The following is a 22,682-nucleotide window of genomic DNA, read 5'->3' on the forward strand; positions in this document are numbered from 1 at the left end:
TTTGGCTCTTACTAAGAGAAATGGGAGACGGGGGGAGGAGGCAACGAAAAGGTGACATATTCAAAGGACCACAAGCCCTGGTGAATTGGAGTCCAAGTGCTAGAGGAGGAAGGTGGTAGCCAGTGAGAGGAAAGCACAAAATTGGGTGATTGATACCTATGAGGTTAAGGGTATGAACTTGGGATTGCGTGGCTGAGACTGGGTGGCAGACAAGGAACTGAGAGGCCGGGGCGTGGAAAGATCATCTTTGTTCATATGGCAATCACCAGGAATCAGGACGGGATGTTGGCAGGAGTGGCAGTGAGCCAGGAAGCTAAAGTCATCAACGTCTTAAAATGCAGGTTTTATTATAATTCAGGTATGGCAAGACCAATAGATCAGGAGATGACTACATTGAAGAGATGGTTTGTTATACTCACAGATCCCAAGAGGAGGGGCACGCCACACCACACAGGGCCACACGGGGAAGCACCAGGTCGGTCAGGAGGCACAGGGAGCGGGGGAAACATGGGCAAGAACCTTTGTTGTGGTTTCTGTGGGAAGGAATGGGTGAGACAGAGTAAGCAGGTTTGGGATTGGCTAGTTTGAATATTTAGTGGGCTCTGGGACTTAGGGACTGTCCCCAGTTTTCTGGTGGTGGGCGATTAGGGCAGGGGGGTAGTGGCCCATGGTGTGAAAGCTCCATAAAGGAGGTGGTTAGAGTGCGGACTCGGTTGGTTTGTATGCGAAAGGTGCTCGCAGGTGAGTTATTTGCTGTCTCTGGGAGTTAGCTAACCAGGGGAGGCGTAATCCCTCCAGGGTCAGCTAGGTACCAAGATGGCAAAGCATCAGAGAGTGAAAGACATGATTACTACAATCAGGAAGTGAGGCAGGGTGACCGCGGCAGGGCAGTAAATGGCACCAGCAGTGAGGAGTGCTGCGCGGTGTAGCTGATGACACAAGAGTGGAGGCTGAGGGTGTGAAGGAGAGAGGCAGGGAGGATAGTGTGGAAGCACCCCTGAGGAGCCGGGAAGACACCTACCCCGCTCCCAGCGGTAGGGCCTGGGAGAAAGAGACCCCCCCCCCCTCCAAGACAGCTGCAAAACAGCAGCCTGAGCAGAGACCCAGCTTTCATTAGCGGGAAGGTGAGCGAAGGGCGAGGGGATAAGGAGTTTTGCTGCTGACAGACATGAGTTCCAGAGTATACAGTAGAGGGGTTTCTAGAACTGGGGGGAGGTAGGAGGTGGGGACAAGATGGGCATGGATGGAGCTGTGTGGGGATTAGAGCAGAGAGGAGAGGTGTGACCTGGGGGTCTGGGCTTCTCAGGGCTGCTGACGTAACAAGGATGAGAGGCCCAAGGAGGTGAGTCCTGTGCAGTCAAGGCAGATGGTGGGGCAAGGCCAGGAAGGGGGTAGGTGGGCAGCCGGTTACCCAGAGCACGCAGGCCCTCTGCTGACCCCTGGATGGCGAGGAAGAGCCCTGGAGGTGTGGTTTGGTTCCCTGTGTGGATCTCACGCTTGATCTCTGCCGGGGGAGGGTGGATTTACCCCCACTGTGCAGGGCTCTCTGGGCCTCTCTTGACGAGATGCATCAGGGGAGCTGGGTTTTTCCTAGTGGGCAAGACTCCCTGCTGGCCCTGGAGGGTCTTGATGCCCAGGGAAGCCAAAATGGACTCAGGGAAGATCGGATCCCTCTCAATCCCTGTTAGTGGAGAGTAAGGGGCCTGGAACGGGAGATGGGCACGCCTGGAGATGGGAGGTCTTGAATTCCAGGATTTGGTGGCACAGCTGGATTCTAACTTCTGGCAGGAGGGTCTCAGGTGCGTTGGATCAGAGGTCCCCAGGGCGGGGGACTCATGCCACACTCTTCAGAGCGCCTGGATGCCCTGCAGATGCTGCTCCCCACTCTCTGAGGGCCAGGATGTTCTCCTCGGTGTCTAATAGTATATGAAGCATTTTCAAAACCATCGTCTCAGAGGTTTTCAAATCTTTTTTTTTTGTAATTAGGGAAACTTTTTTCAAATAAAATCTTTTACAGAACCACAATGTGAAAACCAAGTAAAACTGACATTTATAATTTCAAGTTTAGAAGTGAAGGGGCTGGCCCTGTGGCCGAGTGCTTAAGTTTGTGCGCTTCACTGCAGGTGGCCCAGTGTTTCGTTGGTTCGAATCCTGGGCGTGGACATGGCACTGCTCATCAAACCACGCTGAAGCAGCGTCCCAAACGCCGCAACTAGAAGGACCCACAACAAAGAACATACAACTATGTACCGGGGGGCTTTGGGGAGAAAAAGGAAAAAAATAAAATCTTTAAAAAAAGAAAAAAAGACGTGAAGTTATAAAATCAATCAATAATCTCCTGTATGTCAAAATTTGTTTTATAACATATTTTGGTGAGGTGTCGCTTGGGTCATTGCTTTTTAAAGGGTTAAAAATATATCATTTAAGGGGCAGGCCCTGTGGCACAGCAGTTAAGTGTACACCTTCCGCTTTGGCAGCCTGGGGTTCACTGGTTCGGATCCCGGGTGCAGACATGGCACCGCTCATCAAGCCATGCTGTGGTAGGTGTCCCACGTGTAAAGCAGAGGAAGATGGGTACAGATGTTAGCTCAGGGCCAGTCTTCCTCAGCAAAAAGAGGAAGATTGGCAGTGGATGTTAGCTCAGGGCCAATCTTCCTCCAAAAAAATATTTAAATGAAATTCAAATAAAATGTTTCTAGAATTCCTGGAGCTTCCAAGGGACACTGAATTGAAAGTGGCTGCCTCTGGGAAATGATAGGAGGAGAGGAGAGGAGAAGAAGGAAAAGAAGAAGACTGCTTTTTTTGGTTATTAGGCTTAGAGAAGTATTTGATATTTAAAAATATGCATTATACATTACAACTATACATTACATGTATATGTAATGTATCTATACATTACAACTTTGATAAAAATAAAATTTTTTAAAGGGAAAAAAGAAAAAGACAGCATTATTTTCTTGGATCCAACAGTTTGCTGAGGTAGGAATTAGTTCAATCTCCATTTTACAGATAAGGAAGTTGGGCATCGGAAAGGTGAAGTGATCAGTGTATGGTTAGCAAGTGGGTCTGGCACTTGGCGCCAGGTCAGCTGATGCCACAGTCTGCACTTTCCCTGGCTTCACAGCCTCACTGTCCAAGGAGAAGTGGCCAGCTGCCTGGTACACTGGGCGCTGAGAAGATTCCAGACCCACCATCTCCTTCTTTCTCTGCTACTGATGTCTGCAACTCCTTTAAGGGCAGGCAGCATCTCGCATCCCACAGACTCAGGAAAGCAAGAGCTCTCCTCTGACCCTCACTGGCCACCTTTCTTGTGAGTTCCTCTTTCCTGTGTTAAGAATTTGAGTGCCCTAAGCAGAAGTAGCAGACTCCTGTTGAACCTGGGCTCTTTCCTCGTTCCTCTCTCAGTAGGGACAGCCGTGGAGGAAGGGGAAACCCAAGTGCCTGCCCATTCAAACAGAAAACTGCCGAAGGGACGCCACCCTTCCTCTCACTGTCCTCCTCAGCCTGACCTAAGCTCAGATACTCTCTCCCAAGGTTTTGAATCTTGAGCAAGTGAGTGAAGGCTGAAGAAGGAATGGATGGATCCACCCAACAGTTTCTACTACAAGACATTTCCTGTGACTCCAGCTTCTGCGCTGTATTGGTTATCTACTGCTGTGTAACAAATTGCCCCAAAACGTAGTGACTGAAACAATAAACATTTATTATCCCACAGTCAGGAGTTTGGGAATAGCTTAGCCAGGTGTTAGCAGCTTAGGGTTTCTCATGTGGTTTCATTCAGTGGGCCGGCAGGAGCCGCAGTCATCTGAAGGCTTGACTGTGGCTGTAGGATCAGCTCCCATGATGACTCAGTCACATACGTGGCTGATGGCAGGGTTCCTGAGTTCCTTCCATGTGGGCCTCTCCCTAGGCTGCTTGAGGGTCCTCATGACATGGCAGCTGACCCTCCTCCAAACAAGCTGCAGTGTCTTTTATGACCTGGTCTCTGAAGTCACAGACTGTCACTTCTGCTTTGTTCTCTACATTAGAAGCGAGTCACTATGTCCAGCCCACTTTCAAGGAGAGGAAAACTAGGCTCCACGCCTTGAATGGAGGAGTATTAAAGATTTTGTGAACATATTTTAAAATCACTGTATGAGTCCTTGGGAGTTGCCACGGTTCCCTCATTTACAAGCCTAATTCTCCTGCCTGTTCTGCTCTAACTGCAGGGCTGGCGTTGCTTCACGGACGTGTGACCTATGTGTGCAGTTGCACAACATCTTGCACTTGGAAGGTTCCCACATTTGGTTTAATGCTCTGCTGTTGTTGTCTTGAAATTCATAATCCTTTCTGAACAAGTGGCCCTGTATTTGCATTTTGCACCAGCCTCTCCAAATTGTGTAACTAGTCCTGCCAGATAGTCTTCCTATAAATTCCCTTGTGTTTGAATTAGCCAGAATTACTATTATTATTTTTTTGCCACCAAAGCTCTATGATACCGTTGCTTTTCTCATTCATATCTGGACCCACTGCAGACCAACAGATAGTAGGCACTCGGCCAGTATTTCTTCATCACTGGAAACTGACACAGTTATAAGTTATGTGCCGGAGCCTAAGAACATTTTCTGACTAGTACTTAAGGGCAAGGATGGTATCTTCTGTGGACCGTATATGTTCTATGTCTCTGGACACGGATAGTAATTGGTCATTAAATATGTAACTGATGAAAAACAGGCAAGAATGGAAGGTTAGAACCCAGCTGTGTCTGACTCCAAAGCTCTTGCTCCTCCCTCTACACCTTTCTGCTTCAAGCGATTCACCCTGTTTTTGAATCCATGGCATTTGTGTGTCTATGGTATTATGTGTCAGGCTAACAATGTCTTGTCACCAGACTCAAATCTCCACGTAGGCGGGGACCACGTCCGTTCCTTTGCCTGTGACGTCCTTGTGCCCCGCACAAAATCAGCCAGAGACATTCAGTGAATGAATGGGAGATGGGACTGGAGACACAGGACAAGTGGCAAGATGGAAATACAAGCAAAGTTCTGCTCTCCTGTGTTTCTCAACTGAGTATATTTACAGAGGTGTGTAAGTCCTGGAAGAGGAGGTGAGAGCCTCGCATTAGAGGGAGAGGGTTAAGGTTGTGGGTGGGAAGCATCTCAGTGTGCTTGGGCTGCCATGACAAAGTGCCACAGACCAGGTGGCTTAAGCAACAGAAACTTACTTTCTCACGATTCTGGAGGCTGGAAGTCCGAGATCAAGGTGTCAGCAGGGCTGGTTCCTTCTGGGACCTCTGTCCTTGGCTGGGGGATGGTCGCCCTCTCCCTGTGTCCTCACATGGTCTTCCTTCTGTGTGTCTGTGTCCTAATCTCCTCTTCTTATAAGGACACCTGTCATAGTGGATTAGGGCTCATTCTAATGACCTCATTTAACTTAATTACCGCTCCAAAGACACTATCTCCAAATACAGCCACATTCTGAAGGACTTGGGGTTAGGACTTCAACATATGAATTTGAGGGTCCATAATTCAGCTCATAATAGCCCATTCCTAGGCCCTGTTGCATGTTCAGGAAGACGCAGATGTGGCCCTGGGAAGGACAAAGGGTCTTTCAAGGAAATGGGTTTTTTAGGGGACCTTGCTTCATCACGAGGCGTAATTGAGAACTCAGATTGCCTTTGGCCCTCTTTCCCATATGCCCTGCCACCCACTATGGGGCAGTCTCCTGCTGCCTACAGAAGCCCCACACTCCACTCACAGGGCCTCCACCCTCTTTTGCTCTCTGCTGCGGGAGTCTGGCTGGCTCCTACCATCCTTCCCAAAAATGATCTTTGCAACCTGTTTCATTGGTTAGAGACAGCTAGAAACTACAGAGAAAAAGTATTATTCAAGAAAGTCTGTGTTTCCTCATCATCAAGCAAACTTATCCACACTACCCAAAGCAATCTACAGATTCAACGCAATCTCTATCAAAATTCCAACGGCATTTTTCACAGAAATAGAACAAACAATCCTAAGATTTTTATGGAACCACAAAAGACCCTGAATAATCAAAGTAATCTTGAGAAAGGAGAACAAAGCTGGAGGCATCATGCTCCCTTATTTCAAACTATATTACAAAGATATATTAATCAAAACAGTATGGTAGGTATCAAAAACAGACACATAGATCAATGGAACAGAAGAGACAGCCTAGAAATAAATCCATGCATATGTGGTCAATTTACAACAAAGAAGCCAAGAATATATAATGGGGAAAAGACAGTCTCTTCAATAAATGGTGTTGGGAAAACTGGCCTCTCCTACATCAAAACTATCTTGCACCAAAGACAAAAATTAACTCAAAATGGATGAAAGAATTGAATGTAAGACCTGAACCATAAAAGTCCTAGGAGAAAACATAGGCAGTCAGCTCCCTGACCACTGTTGGTGGTGAGTGTTTGGATTTGACACCAAAAGCAAAGGCAACAAAGAGCAAAAATAAATGAGTGGGACCACATCAAACTAAAATGCTTCCGCACAGCAAAGGAAAGCCATCGACAAAGTGAAAAGGCAACTACTACGTGAGAGAAAATATTTGTAAATCATATATCTGATAACGGGTTAATATCCAAAACAAAGAACTCATACCACTCAATAGCAAAAAACTCCAAACAATCTGAGTGAAAAATAGAGGATCCAAATAGACATTTTTCCAAAGAAGACATACAGATGGCCAACGGGCACATGAAAAGCTGCTCAGCATCGCTAATCATCAGGGAAATGCAAATCGAAACCACAGTGAGATATTGCTTCACACCTGTTGGAATGGCTATCATCAAAAAGACAAGAAATAACAAGTGTTGGTGAGGATGTGGAGAAAAGGGAACCCTTGTGCACTGTTGTGGGAATGTAAATTGATGCAGCCACTATGGGAAACAGCATGGAGCTTCCTCAAAAATCAAAAATACAGCTACCCGGGCCAGCCCCGGTGGCCTAGTGGTTAAGTTCAGCACGCTCTGCTTCAGTGGCCCAGGTTTGGTTCCCAGGCGTGGACCTACACCACTTGTCATTGACCATACTGTGGTGGCGGCTCACATACAAAAAGAGGAAGATTGGCAACAGATGTTAGCTCAGAGCAAAACTTCCTCAGCAAAAAGAGGAGATTGGCAACAGATGTTAGCTCAAGGCAAATCTTCCTCAGCAAAAAAAAATTTAAAAAAAAATAGAACTACCATATGATCCAGTAATTCCTCTTCTGGGTATTTATCTAAAGAAAATGAAAACACTAACTTGAAAAGATATATGCACCTCCACGTTCATCGTGGCATTATTTATAATAGCCAAGATATGGAAACCACCTAAGTGTCCATCGATGGATGAATGGCTAAAGAAAAATGTGGTATATGTATTCAATGGAATATTATTCAGCCACAAAAAAGAATGAAATTTTGCCATTTGCAACAACATGTATGGACCTTGAGGGCATTATGCTAAGTGAAATAAACTTAGACAAAGAAAGACAAATACCATATGATCTCACTTATACATGAAATCCATAAAAAACCCACAAACACCCCAGCTCGTAGACACAAAGAACAGATTGGTGGTTGCCCGAGGCAGAGGGTGGAAGTGGGGGGGAACAAAATGGGTGAAGGGAATCAAAAGGTATAAACTTCCCGTCATAAAATAAATAAGTTATGAGGATGTAATGTACAGCACAGCGACTATAGATAATGCTGTCTTGCATATTTGAAAGTTGCTAAGAGAGTAAGTCTTAAAAGCTCTCATCACAAGAAAAAAATTCTAACTATGTATGGTGATGGGTGTTAACCAGACTTATTGTGGTGATCATTTCACAATATATACGAATATCATTATGTTGTACATCTGAAACTAATATAATGTTTCATGTCAATTACACCCTAATTTAAAAAATCCTTTTGCAAATTAAAAAGAAAGAAAGAAAAACTGATAGGGCATTGAAAAACGGAATCCTGGGCCAACACTAATGGCAGTTTGGTCCGAACACTGCAACAGAAATCAGTCCTTCGCAGATCGATAAGTCTTAGGTATCCAGACTGGACAGTTCGCAGTCAGATGTATAAGAAACGTGCTTTGTTTTTCCATAACTGAGCTGGAGTTCTCCTTTGAGCTCCTGGCCTTCCAGAGGGCAGAACTCATCTCCAGCAGTTCAGGGCCTCTTGGTGACTTTCTCCAGGGGGCGCTTACAGTGCCAAGGAATTGGGGCTGGGGGGGGGGGGGAGGACATTAGGCCCTTGATTGTCATGGTCCGTCCACACTGACACCCCTGAGAAGTCCTTGTGGCCTCCCTGCCCTCAGAGCCTGGTCCCTTCAGTTCATTCCATGTCCACCTTTCCGGGTCTGCCAGCTCCCTGGGCCACAGCCCACAGCTCTTGGGTTCACGGGAAATCTTCAGGGGCTCCCTGCACCAAGCTGGAGCACATGGGGCTCCGGGGGCTCTCTCGGGTCTCTCCCTGCCAGCTCAGGGGGTCTCCAGGACCTTCATGCTGCACTGGGACCCACCCAGGAAAAGGAGAATGTGGATTCCCTCTCCACCAGATTCTCCAGAACTCTCTGTGGTTTGCATCAGAAGCCCCTCCAACCCCAGGACTCAGCCTGGGCAGCCAGGATAAAGAGCCCATTTGCAAGAACCAGACCATTGTCTAAGCAATCTGCACGCCTCCTGGCTCTCCCCAGACCCCTGGTCAGAGAACTTTCTCTGGTCTGGGAATGGCATAGCCTGACCCGTCTGCCCTTCTTCCCAATCCATTGTTTACGGCGTAGCTGTGCCCTTCCAGGCTTTTGAAACCCAAACCCTAGGCTTCTGCAACCCCACAGCATTTCTTCTGCTTTTCTGCAGTATATCTCATCCCCTGAGGCAGTAAACGCCACTGGGTAAGGGGCAGAGGGAAAGGGAATCCTTCGGGAGGACCTCAGGGACGTCTCTCAAAATAGTACCCTGCCACACCCCTGTTCACAGATTTCTCCCTTCAGGCAACTGCAACTTTGCTTCTAATTTTGCTCTGGCCTCTCACAGCCCTATCAACTCCCACCACTCAATTCCTTGCTTCTACCTCTCTAGGAAGAGACACCCTGTCCCACTTCAGAATCTTACCACCAGACGGGGAGCCTCACCCTCGCTGTAGAATTCCTCTCCCAAACTCAGTCCTCTCTGGACACAATCAAGATTCTTCCAGCCCATCGTCTCTCTCATGGCCCTGGACTATCTCTGCACTGTCCCTGAATCCTGCAGCCCGGCAGCCCCTCCTTATCTTTCCATTTATCTGCTCCTCCCCGTTTTTCCATGGAGCCCTTTACCTTTGTTTTTCCTGGAACATGTTTTGGAATAGTGCCACAGCGACTACTTCCCCGGCTCATATTTAATTCGCTTCTCAACTCAATGTAATCCAGCATCTATGTAGTAAAGAATTGACCTCGCCCAAAGAGAGGTCTGGCCTTTGCCTTCAGCTCCTGGGAGGAGATCTCGAAGCCCTTGGAATGACCTGCCTGATAAGAGGGTCTTTGTTTACCTGGGGGCCTGGCCACACTGGACAATCTGACAATGTGATTTGTCACGGAGGCTTTGGGCCACGCAGTATCCCCTTGACCTTTGGAGGGGCTGGAGACTAAAGGTCAGCCACACACATGGCCGCCATGTCTATGTGATGAAGCCTCAATAAAACTCTGCACACAGGCTTGGGGGAGCTTCCCTGGTTGGCATGTTGTCACCTGTCAATGCTGGGAGAAGTTAGCGCTGTCTGTGACTTCACCAGGAGGGGGTGACTGAGAGCTCTTTGTGTGGAACCCTCTGGGACTCTTCTCTTGGCAGATTTTAATCTGTATCCTTTATCCTTTTGCTGTAATAAACTGTGACATGAATACAACAGCTCGCAGTGAGTTCCCTGAGTCCTAGCGAATCATCAAACCTTGGGGACACCTGAGCTTTGCAGCCTCCATACATTTATTTCAACTGCTCTGTCAGAGGCATACACTTCCTCTTTCTAGGTCTCATCCCCAGTCGTCCTTCCCTGACCTCTCTCCATTCTTTGACTCTCAAAAAGAAAGCCACCCTTTTCCTTGCAATGCTCTCCTGCCTGGGCTCCACGACATTGCAATCTGCTGGCCTCCCTTCTAGCTCTCATTCTTCATTTCCTCAGTCTCTACCTCATCTCCTCAGTCTCCGTTAGCTTCTTTTCCTTGACCATTTCTTGTGGATGCTTCTTATCACTTGCCCGAGTGATCACTAAACACAGTGGGGCTGAAGCTCAGGCCCAGATCCCTGTCATTGCAAATCCTGGACTTGGTGTCCTACGCTGTCCTCTTGTTCCTTAGTCATCCTGACTTGTGTGAATAATTTACAACCAGGTAAACTTTAAAAATGTATGCTTGGTATATTCTAAATACACGTCTTTTGTTGGATAAATGTTTTGCAAATGTTTTCTCCCAGTGTGTGGCTTGCTCCAAGTTTCTGTCTTGATCCTCCTCTCTTCTCTCATCCAGGCCCACAGCTTCTCCTGCCATCTCTGGGAGGGTGACACTCAACTTACATCACAGCTCTGACAGCCCCCGTGATGTTCCCATAGCCTGATGGACATCTCTGTGTGGCATGAGATCCTTGGTGTGTCCACAAATGAACTTACCTTTCCCTCAAAGTATTCCTCATCTTGGTCGATGGCATTATTTAGCTAGTGCAGGATGAGACCAGCTTACCCTGCAGATACTCGACCCTGGTCCATCACTGGGGTCAGTTCAATGCTGTCTGCCCACTCCTGGCCTGCAGGCTGCCTATCTGGCTTTGGCTTGGCTTCCCATTTTGGCTTAGTTCCTGTCTCCCTGGCTCCTGACTTGACACGGCCCCTGGTTCCTGTTTCAGGTTCTGCCTTAGCTCCTGATTCAACCAGGAGAGGCACTCCATTCCAGCTTATCTGCCCTGGTGAGGTGTGGAGCACTTACCAGGGTCTAGAGCCTGGTGGGGTCTGCTGCCCCTTACTGGTCACCACCCTTCTTTCCGATCTGTTGTGACTCCCCCCTGCCCCAAGCACACTCTTAACAGTTTGAGTACTGGCATGAACATTTCAGGACCTGGCAAAGCCTTTATTTACAAATCAGTCATTCCTACATAACTAAAGGGAAGCTTTCAGTCTTAGAGCTCACACCATGCACCAGCTAGTAATAAGCTAAGAGTGTGTCTTAACCAACATGCAAACCTCTTCTTGGGATGTGTTTTTGTTGTTTCTGTGTTTATCAACTATTATGTTTAAACTTTCTTACTTTCATTTTTTCAATTAACAGATATACGGAAGCAATAATCTCCCTCTCTATATAACCCTACCTCTACCCTGTGGAGCCTGGATTATATCCTTTCACCCCCTTTTCTGTGTTCATTCACACACGAAAGCATCTATACAGCTATATGGGAAGTTTGTTGGCTGGTTTTTACCAAAGTAGAATCATTCTATACACACTACTTTGCATCTTCCTGCTTTTCCACTTGACAATTTATCATGGACATCCCTATGATTCAATAAATATAGACCTAACTCTATCCTTTTTTTTATTCTGTATTCATGTACACATATAGAGAGAGAATTTTGCATGAATGGGATCCTATTCTTGTTTAATCCCCCAAATATTTGGAGAAACATGCCACTCTCATTCCTCTACTCTAGCACTTGCCTCCTTGTGTAGGACATGCATCCACGACCAAGCAGTAAACTTATAGCCTGAGTAGGATTGTGCTTCCTCCAGAGTTGGCACTCAGCAATGTCTGCTGAATGGATGAAAGCTTGCATTACTATCTTCCTGCTTTACGGTTGGGTAAGAGCCTCAGAGCATTAAGTAACTTGCCCAAGAACCTGCAATGAAAATTCAGTGGAGCAGAGGCTCAGACGCAGATCCCTGTCCCTGTAAATCCCCTTTGTGGTCCTCTATGTGGTGCTCTTGTACCAAAATCATCCTGATCTCTGTGGACAATCCAAAACCCAAACCAAGTAAACTTTAAAAATGTATACCTGGGGGAATGACATTAGCTTCATGGCAGAGTGAGTTGTTCCCTTTGTCTCTCCCCTCTAAGTCACAACTAAACGGACATCCATTAACCAGCAGAGGATTCCCTACACAGCACAACAGGATGCCTGAGAGATCCATGCAGCCATACATCTGAAGGTGGGTGGACTGGATCCCTGAGAAGCAATGGAATGGGGTGACTGCACTCCTCCTCCTCCCCAGTGTCAGTGAGCCATTTTGCAGATCCTCCCACAGTGGCTGGCCAGGCACGACTGTAAGTGGGGATAGGGGCAGCCTGGCCCATGTGTGAGTGCTTTGAGAGTTGTATCTTGGTCTGCAGAAGTGCTCACCATGCCATCATGGCCCTGCCTGTGGTAACACTCCCCACTGAGTGGTGGCAACTCAGCCCTCGCACAGGCGCCCCTCCAGCCTAGTACTGCAGCTCAGTTGAACTGCCCATGAGTGCAGCACTGACCAACACAAGAGAAAGCACCCCTTCCTCCTGGTGCAGCAGCTCAGTTGGTCCCTTGCTGAGCACAGTGGCCCAGCATGAGAGTGACCTGCTGGCAGAGCACAGACACCCCGCCTGTGGTCTGCAAACTGCTCACCAAGTGCAGAGGCCCTACTCACATGAGCACAACCTGCCAAGAGGCTGTGGCCAGCCCACGCAAATGCCAAGTGGCTCTACTGGCACAACTACCAGCAGACAGAGTGCAATTAGAAAATACAGCTTCTGCCCCCACCCCAGTGGTTGCAGGTGGAATCTGTGACCTGATACTACCACAGATGCATCAGCAAAGGATCAATTTATCAAACACCATGAAGAGCTATAGTAACACTTCAGAGGAAAACAAAAATGACAAGTCTCCAGAAACCAATCCAGAAGTCACAGAAGTTTGCAATCTAAATGACAGAGAATTCAAAATAGTTGTCATAAAGAAACTCAACAAGTTACAAGAAAACTCAGAAAGACAGTTTGGTGAGCTCAGGAATAAAATTAATGAGCAGAAGGAACACTTCATCAAAGAGACTGAAGCTCTAAAAAAAAACCAAACAGAAATTCTGGATGTGAAGAGCACAATTAATGAGATAAAAAAATAATCTAGAAACCATATAAGATACAGCAGATGTTATGGAGGACAGAATTAGTGACTCAGAGGATAGAAATATAGAAATGCTTCAGATGGAGGAGAGGAGAGAACTAAGATTTTTAAAAAATGAAGAAATTCTTCATTGAGTCAAGAAATATCTGACTCAATTAGGAAAAGCAACATAAGGATTATAGGTATCTAAGAAGGAGAAGAGGAGAAAGGAGCAGAGAGCTTGTTCAAAGAAATAATAGCTGAGAACTTCCCAAGCCTGGGGAAAGAACTGGACTTACAAGTACATGAAGCCAATAGAACTCCTAATTACATCAATGCAAAAAGACCTTCTCCAAGGCATATATTAAAACTGGCAAAAGTCAATGATAAAGAGAAAAAGAAGGCAGAAGAAAATAACCTACAAAGGAACCCCTATCAGGCTTTCAGTGGATTTCTCAGCAGAAACCTTACAGGTGAGGAGAGAATGGAATGTTATGTTCAAAGTACTGAAAAACAAAAAATTTCAGCCAAGAATACTCTATCCAGTTAAACTATCCTTCAGATATGATGGAGAAATAAAAGTTTTCCCAGACAAACAAAAGCTGAGGGAGTTCATTACCATTTGACCCACCTTACAAGAAATAACGAACTCCTCCCTGAAACAAAAAACCAAAGTTTTACAAAGCTTTGAGCAAGGAGACAAATAGACAAAATGAGAAAATTACAATTCTACCTCAGAATAGGTTAGGAAACTATTATAACATAAAAGATAAAGAGAAGGAAAGCAGCAAAAATAACTATAAACACTTCACTTTAATCACAAACTCACAACACAAAACAGAATAATTTGTGACAATATCTTAGAAGGGGAACAGGAGAGGGATGGAACCTGCTTAGGCTAATGGAGACAAGAGGCTATCAGAAAATGGACTATCTCATCTATGAGATCTTTTATACAAACCTCATGGTAACCACTAAACAAAAAATCAGAGCAGAGCCACAAGTCATAAATAAAGAGAAAACTGAGAAAACCATCATAGAAAATCACCAAACTGAAATGGCAGTCAGAAATAGAAGGGAAAAGAAACAATAGAAATAGAAAACAACCAGAAAACAAGAGGTAAAATGGCACTATTAAGCCCTCTTATATCAATAATCACTCTAAATATAAATGGATTGAATTCTCCAATCTAAAGACACAGAGTGCCTGGATGGATTGAAAAACAAGACCCAACAATATGCTGTCTCCAGGAAACACATCTCAGCTCTAAAGACAAACACAGGCTCAGAGTGAAGGGATGGAAGACAATACTCCAAGAAATAGTCAAGCAAAAGAAAGCAAGTGTTGCCATACTTATGTCAGACAAAGCAGACTTCAAGATAAAAAGGACAATGAGAGACAAAGAGGGGCAGTATATAATGATAAAAGGGACATTTCACCAAAACGACATAATGCTTATGAATATATATTCATCTAAAACAGGAGCACCAAAGTACATAAAGCAACCACTAACAGACCTAAAGGGAGAAATTGACAGCAACACAATAACAGTAGGGGAGCTCAACACCCCACTTAGATCAATGGATAGATCGCCAGATAGAATGTCAACAAGGAAACAGTGGCCTTAAATGAAACACTAGACCAAATGGACTTTAACAGATATATATAGAACGTTCCATCCAACAACAACAGAATACACATTCTTCTCAAGTGCACATGGAACATTCTCAAAGACAGACCATATGTTGGAAAACAAGATAAGCCTCAATAAATTTAAGAAGATTGAAATCATATCAAATATCTTTTCATATCACAATGCTATGAAACTAGAAATCAACTACAAGAAAAAAGCATGGAAAGTCACAAATATGTGGAGATCAAATAACATGCTACTGATCATGGTGTTACTGATTGAATCAATGAAGAAATCAAAAGAGAAATCAAAAAATACCTGGAGACAAACTAAAATGAAAACACGACATACTAACTCTTATAAGATGCAGTAAAGGTGGCACTAAGAGGGAAATTTATAATAATACAGGCCTACCTCAACCAACAAGAAACAAGCAGGGATTCTTAAACTACACCTAACAGAACTAGAAAAAGAACAAAACCCAAAGTCAGCAGAAGGAAGGAAATAATAAAAATTAGAGCAGAAATAAATGAAATAGACATTAAAAAAAACAATAGAAAGGATCGATGAAATTAAGAGCTGATTCTTTGAGCAAATAAACAAAACTGACAAACCATCAGCCAGACTGACTAAGAAAAAAAGAGAGAATGTGCAAATAAATAAGATTGAAAATGAAAGAGGTGTAGCAGACCCTGTGGGTCTTGGGTGAATTCAGCACACTCTGCTTCAGTGGCCTGGGTTCAGCTCCTGGGCACAGACCTACATTACTAGTCGGCAGTGATGCTGTGGCAGCAACCCACATGCAAAGTGGAGGAAGACTGGCAACAGATGTTAGCTCAGGGAAAATCTTCCTCAGCAAAAAAGAAAAAAGAGGAGAAATTACAATGGATATCACAGAAATACAAAGAATTATAAGAGAAATACTATGAAAAACTATATGCTAACAAACTGGATAACCTAGAAGAAATGGGTAAATTATTAGACTCATACAACATCCCAAAACTGAATCAATAAGAAATAGAGAATCTGAATAGACCCATCACCAGTAGAGATAGAAACAGTAATCAAAACCCTCCCAAAAAACAAAAATCCAGGCCAGATGGCTTCTCTGGAGAATTCTACCAAACATTCAAAGAATTAATACCTATCCTTCTCAAACTATTGCAAAAAAAATTGAAGAAGATGGAAGACTTCCTAACTCATTCTACGAGGCCAACATTACCCTGATACCAAAACCAGACAAGGACAACACAAAGAAGGAAAATTACAGGCCAATATTGCCAATGAACATAGATGCAAAAATCCTTGACAAATAATAGCAAACCATTGGGGCCAGGCTGGTGGCATAGTGGTTAGGTTTGCATGCTCTGCTTCAGCGGCCTGGGTTCGCAGGTTTGGATCCTGGGCACGGACCTATACACCACTCATCAAGACATACTGTGGTGGCCTCCTACATATAAAACAGAGGAAGATGGACACGCATGTTAGCTCAGGGCCAATCTTCCTCCCCCCCAAAAAAAAAATATATATATATATATAGTCAAATCTAATACAGCAATACATTAAAAGGATCATACACCATGATCAAGTGGGATTTATACCAGGGACATGGGCATAGTTCAACATCCACAAATCAATCAATGTGATACACCTCATTAACAAAATGAGGAATAAAAACCACATGATGACCTCAATAGATGCAGAGAAAGCATTTGACAAGATCCAACATCCATTTATGATAAAAACTCTCAATAAAATGGGTATAGAAGGAAAGTACTTCAACATAATAAAGGCCATATATGACAAAGCCACAGCTAACACCATACTCAATGGGGAAAAACTGACACCATCCCTCGGAGAACAGGAACAAGACAAGTGTGCCTGCTCTCACTAGTCTTTTTTTTTTTTGGAGCAAGATTAGCCCTGAGCTAACTACTGCCAATCCTCCTCTTTTTCTGAGGAAGACTGGCCCTGAGCTAACATCCATGCCCATCTTCCTCTACTTTATACGTGGGACGCCTACCACAGCACAGCTTTTGCCAAGCAGTGCCATGTCTGCACCCAGTGTCTGAACTGGTGAACCCCGGGCTGCCGAGAAGCATAACATGCGAACTTAACCACTGCGCCATCGGGCCGGCCCCATACCACTCTTATTCAACATAGTACTGGAGGTTTTGTCCAGAGCAATTAGGCAAGAGAAAGAAATAAAAGGTATCCAAATTGGAAAGGAAGAAGTAAAATTCTTGCTGTCTGTGGATGACATGATTCTATATATAGAAAATTCTAAAGAATCCATCATAAAACTATTAGAAATAATCAACAACTACAGCAAAGTTTCAGGGTACAAAATCAATCTACAAAAATCAGTTGCATTTCGGGGCTGGCCCCGTGGCCGAGTGGTTAAGTTCGCGCGCTCCACTGCAGGCGGCCCAGTGTTTCGTTGGTTCGAATCCTGGGCACGGACATGGCACTGCTCATCAAACCACGCTGAGGCAGCGTCCCACATGCCACAACTAGAAGGACCCACAACGAAGAATATACAACTATGTACCGGGGGGCTTTGGGGAGAAAAAGGAAAAAAATAAAATCTTTAAAAAAAAAATCAGTTGCATTTCTATACTTTAATGACAAAATAGCAGAAAGAGAAGTTAAGAATACAATCCTATTTACAATGACAACAAAAAGAATAAAATATCTAGGAATAAATTTAATCAAGGAGGTGAAAGATGTATACTCTGAAAACTATAAGACATTATTGAAAGAAATTGAAGAAGACATAAAGAAATGGAAAGATATTCCATGCTCACGGATTGGAAGAATAAACATGGTTAGAATGTCTATATTACCTAAAGCAATCTACAGATTCAATGCAATCTCAATCAGAATCCCAACGACATTCTTCATGGAAATAGATGGACAACCCTAAAATTTGTATGGAACAACAAAAGACCCCGAATAGCCAAACCAATCCTGAGAAAAAAGAACAAAGCTGGAGGCATCAGACTTCATACTTGACTTCGAAGTATACTACAAAGCTCTAGCAATCAAAACAGCATGGTACCGGCACAAAAACAGACTCACAGATCAATGGAACAGAATTGAAAGCCCAGAAATAGGACCACACATCTATAGACAGCTAATTTTTGACAAAGGAGCCAAGAACATACAATGGAGAAGTAAAGTTCTCTTCAATAAATGGTGTTGGGGAAACTGGACAGCCACATGCAAAAGAACTAAAGTAGACCATTATCTTACACCACACACAAAAATTAACTCAGAATGGACTAAAGACTTGAATGTAAGACCTGAAACCATAAAACTCCTAGAAGAAAATATAGGCAGTGCACCCTTTGACATCAGTCTTAGCAGCACCTTTTTGAATACCATGTCTACTCAGGCAGGGGAAACCAAGGAAAAAATAAACACGTAGGACTACATCAGACTAAGAAGCTTCTGCAAGGCAAAGGAAACCAGGAACAAAATGAAAAGACCACCCACCAAGTGGGGGAAAATATTTGCAAATCGTATATCTGACAAGTGGTTAACTTCCAAAATATATAAAGAATGCATACAACTCAACAACAACAAAAATAAACAACCCAATCAAAAAATGCACAGAGGATATGAACAGACATTTTTCCAAAGAAGAGATACAGATGGTCAACAGGCACATGAAAAGATGCTCAACATCACTAATTATTAGGGAAATGCAAATCAAAACTACAATGAGATATCACCTCACACCCATCAGAATGGCTATCACTAACAAGACAAAAAATAACGTTGGAGAGGATGTGGAGAAAAGGGAACCCTCACACACTGCTGGTGGGAATGCAAACTGGTGCAGCCACTATGGAAAACAATATGGAGATTTCTGAAAAAATTAAAAATAGAAATACCATACAACCCAGCTATCCCACTACTGGGTATTTATGCAAATAACTTGAAATCAACAATTCAAAGAGACTTATGCACCCCTATGTTCATTGCAGCATTAGTCACAACAGCCAAGACGTGGAAGCAACCCAACTGCCCATTGACTGATGACTGGATAAAGAAGACGTGGTATATATATACAATGGAATACTACTCAGCCATAAAAAAGAAAAAATCAGCCCATTCACAACAACATGGATGGACCTTGAGGGTCTTATGCTAAGTGAAAGAAGCCAGACAAAGACAAACACCATATGCTTTCACTCATGTGTAGAAGATAAACACATGGATATGGAAAATAGATTAGCGGTTACCAGAGGGGAAGTGGGTGCGGGGTGGGAGAAAGGGGTAAAGGGGCACATATGTATGGTGACAGATAAAAACTAGACTACTGGTGGTGAGCACGATGCAGTCTTTACAGAAACTGATATATGATAATGTACACCTCACATTACACAATGTTATAAACCAGTATGACCTCAATAAAATAATTTTTTAAAAAATGTATACCTGGTATATTCTAAATGTAAGTCCTTTGTTGGATAAATGATTTGGAAATATCTTTCCGATTTCGTGCCTTGCTTTTCATTTTCATAGCATTCTTTTGAAGACCAAAAGTTTTAATTTTGATGAAGTCCTATTTATTGATTTTTCCCCCTTTTATGCTTCATGCCTTTGGTGTTGTATTTGAGAACTCGTTGCCAAACCCAAGGTCACCAAGATTTTCTCTTATTTTCTTTTATAAGTTTTATGGTATCAGTTTTTACACTTAGGTCTATGACCCATTTTAAGTTAATTTTCGTATATGGTGTGAGGAAAGGATTGAGGTTCTTTTTTTTTTTTTGGCATATGGTTATCCAATTGTTCTAGCAGCATTTGTTGAAAGATTTTCTTTCTTCCATTGCATTGCCTGCACCATTGCGGAAAATCAATTGACCATATATTCGCAGGTCTGTCTCTGGACTCTAATCTGTTCTACTGATTGACATATCCACCTTTTCATCAATACTACACTGCTTTGATTACTGTAGCTTCAGAATAAGTCTTGATCTTATAATGAAAGTACTTGAAATGTGTTCTTCTTCAAAGTTGTTTTGGATGTTCTATGTTCTTTTCATGTAAATTTTAGAATCATCTTAATAGTTTCTACAAAAAACGTTTGCCGGAATTTTGATCAGAACTGCATTGAATCTATAGGTCAATTTTGGGAGAACTGGCATCTTAACAAAATTCAGTCTCAGATCATGAACATGGTACATCTCTCTATTATTTAAATCTTCACTTTCTGTCAGCAATGTTTTATAGTTTTCAGTGCATATGTCTTTCCATCTTTTGTCAAATTTATCCGCAAGTACTTCATATTTTTGATGCTATTGTAAATGGCATTGTTTTTTAAATTTCAATTTCTGATTGTTAATTGCTGGTGTGTAGAAATACAATCAAATTTTTTATACTGACTCTGACTCCTGCCGCTTTGCTAAACTCACTTAGGAGTTCAATAAGAAGACAAACAACCCAATTAAAAGATGGGCAAAAAATTTTAAGGAGAAACAGGATATTTGCATAGTCTCAAAGTATCTGCCCCAAACTTTTATTAATTACAAATGGCAAAATAGTAATGTTATAGTGGAGAAACATGATAGACAGCACCTTAACCAAGTATGGAACTTAACATCATCAGTAACAAGACACATCGACAGTATGCACCCCTGATAGAGAATGTGATGAGAAGGTATTTTTTCCAGAAATTCATAACATCAATCCAATCAAGAGAAACATCAGGTAAGCTCAAATTAAGGCACTGTCTACAGAATATGTGGTCAGTACTATTCAAAAGTGTCAATGTCATAAAAGATGAGGAAAGACTGAGGAACGTCACAGATTGGAGACTAAGAAAACGTGACAACTAAAGACACGTACAATGCTAGATTGGGTCCTAGGACAGAATAAAGACATTAGTAGACGGTGAAATTCAAAGTCTGCAGTTAATAGTGCTGTACCAGTGTTAATTTCTTGGTTTTAAAAATTGCGCCCTGGTCATGTAAGATGCTAACATGGGTTATAGAAGAAGCTAGGGGAAGGGTATATGCAGACTCTTTGTACTGTCTTGCAACTCTTCTATAAGTCTATATTACTTCAATATAAAATGTTTTTATAAATGGGCAAAAGATTTAAGTAAACACTTTACCAAAGAGAATATACAGATGTCAAATAAACATCTGAAAAACACTCAACATCATTAGTTACTGGGGAAATGCAAACTTAAACACCAATGAGATATAACCACACACTCACTAGAATGGCTAAAATTAAAAAGACTGACTATACCAAGTGTTGACGAGGATGTGAAACAAATGGAACTCTTGTACACTGATGGTAGGAATGTAAAATAGCTCAACCATTCTGGAAAACAATTTGGCAATTTCCTGAAAAGTTAAACATTAATCTACCACACAACCCAGATATTCAGTCCTAGGTATTCACCCAAGAGAAACAAAAACATATGTTCATAGAAAGACTTATACGTGACTGTTCATAGCAGGGATTTTTTGGTAATAGTCAAAAACTAGAAAGAATCTAAATGTCCATGAGCAGGTGGATAAATGCATAAACAAATTGGAGACCATCCATACACTGGAATACTACTCAGCAATGAAAAGGAACAAACCACTGATATATATAACAACATACATAAATTTCAAAGTAACTATTAGTGAAAAAAGCCACACCAAAGAGAATTACATCCTGTATTTATATAAATTTATATAAAATTTTAGAAAAAGCAACTAACCTATAGTGGCAGAAAGCAGATCAATAGTTGCCTAAGCAGGGGCTGGCTGGGTGGCATAATGGTTAAGTTCGGCAGGCTCCACTTTGGCAGCCCAGTTTTGTGGGTTCAGATCCTGGGCACGGACCTACACCACTCATCACGCCATGCTGTAGCAGTGACCGACATACAAAATAGAGGGAGACTGGCACAGATGTTAGCTCAGAGCCAATCTTCCTAACCAAAAAAAAAAAAACAAAAAAGTTGTCTAAGCATAGGGATTTGGGAGGAGAAAAGGATGAATTACAAAGGGGCAGAGGAAACCCCTGGGGGGTGATGGATATGTTTATGACCTTGATTTTTTGGTGGGTTCATGGGTGTATATATGTCAAAACTCATCAAATTTTATACTTTAAATATATGCAGTTCAGTGTATATTGTTATATCTCATTAAAACTACTAAAACGTGTACCTGGCCTCCAGAAACCTGTAGAAATAGTGTGATCAGCTTACCTATCCTCATACCAGATGCAAAGTCAGATCCAAACTAGGTGTGGTGTAGGAATATTTACATTACGGAGAGGCAGGCAATCGCACACATCCCACTGCGGCTTCCCAGAGATCAGGATTCCATGTCTGGAAGCCGGGCAGCTGAAGGAGGCGAGTAGAGTCCTGTAGTTTACATCCTGGAGGAGAGTTTCCCTCAGCCCTTGGCAAAGAATTTTTGCTGCTGCAGCAAGTGGGAAATCCTTATTTTTATTTATTTCCGAGTTTCACAGAGGAAGGTAATTCGTTGAGTCTTTCTCCAAAGGGTGTCTCCAAACCACGAATTCCTGATTCCTAGGCGGGTTTATTCTAATAAGAAGTAGGCTGATCCCTTAATCCCTGGTTAAAGGGCCCGTGTTTATTGAAACCATAAACTCTGGGAAAAGGATCATAAATCACTCTTAAGCTGGGTCCAAAGCGTGGGGTGGGGGCCGGACAAAAAATGGGCACACAGGGGTAATATTCTGATGAACCTCGTTTGTTTTCCTTGTAGCCCTTGCTGGAAACCTCCGTTGGCCGCTCTAGGTCCAGCCTCCACTCTTCTCTACTCGGCTCTGTGCCCGGAAGGAGGGGTGGGAGCAGGACTCACGCATCCTCCTTGCCCTCCTTCCCGCTGGGTTTGGCCAATGGGAGGCACTAGTAGGAAATCAGAGAACGGGAGAGGGATCAGGCTCTCCCAGGGACTGGTTTTCTACTTAAGGCCACAGCCCTTATCAGGTGCCTCCCCTCT

General features: G+C 43.3%; 1 long non-coding RNA gene across 1 annotated transcript; it reads right to left on the reverse strand.

Annotated features, from left to right (window-relative positions):
• Window positions 1–399: 399 nt before the first annotated feature.
• On the reverse strand, window positions 400–22,236 carry LOC139074946 (uncharacterized). Its single transcript, XR_011524975.1, has 3 exons — window positions 21,920–22,236; window positions 5,204–5,369; window positions 400–533 (listed from the first exon to the last, which is right to left on the reverse strand). It is a non-coding gene; the product is annotated as an uncharacterized lncRNA (long non-coding RNA).
• Window positions 22,237–22,682: the final 446 nt, after the last annotated feature.

Source organism: Equus przewalskii, chromosome 12 (assembly GCF_037783145.1).
Source record: "Equus przewalskii isolate Varuska chromosome 12, EquPr2, whole genome shotgun sequence".
NCBI classification, from domain to species: domain Eukaryota; kingdom Metazoa; phylum Chordata; class Mammalia; order Perissodactyla; family Equidae; genus Equus; species Equus przewalskii.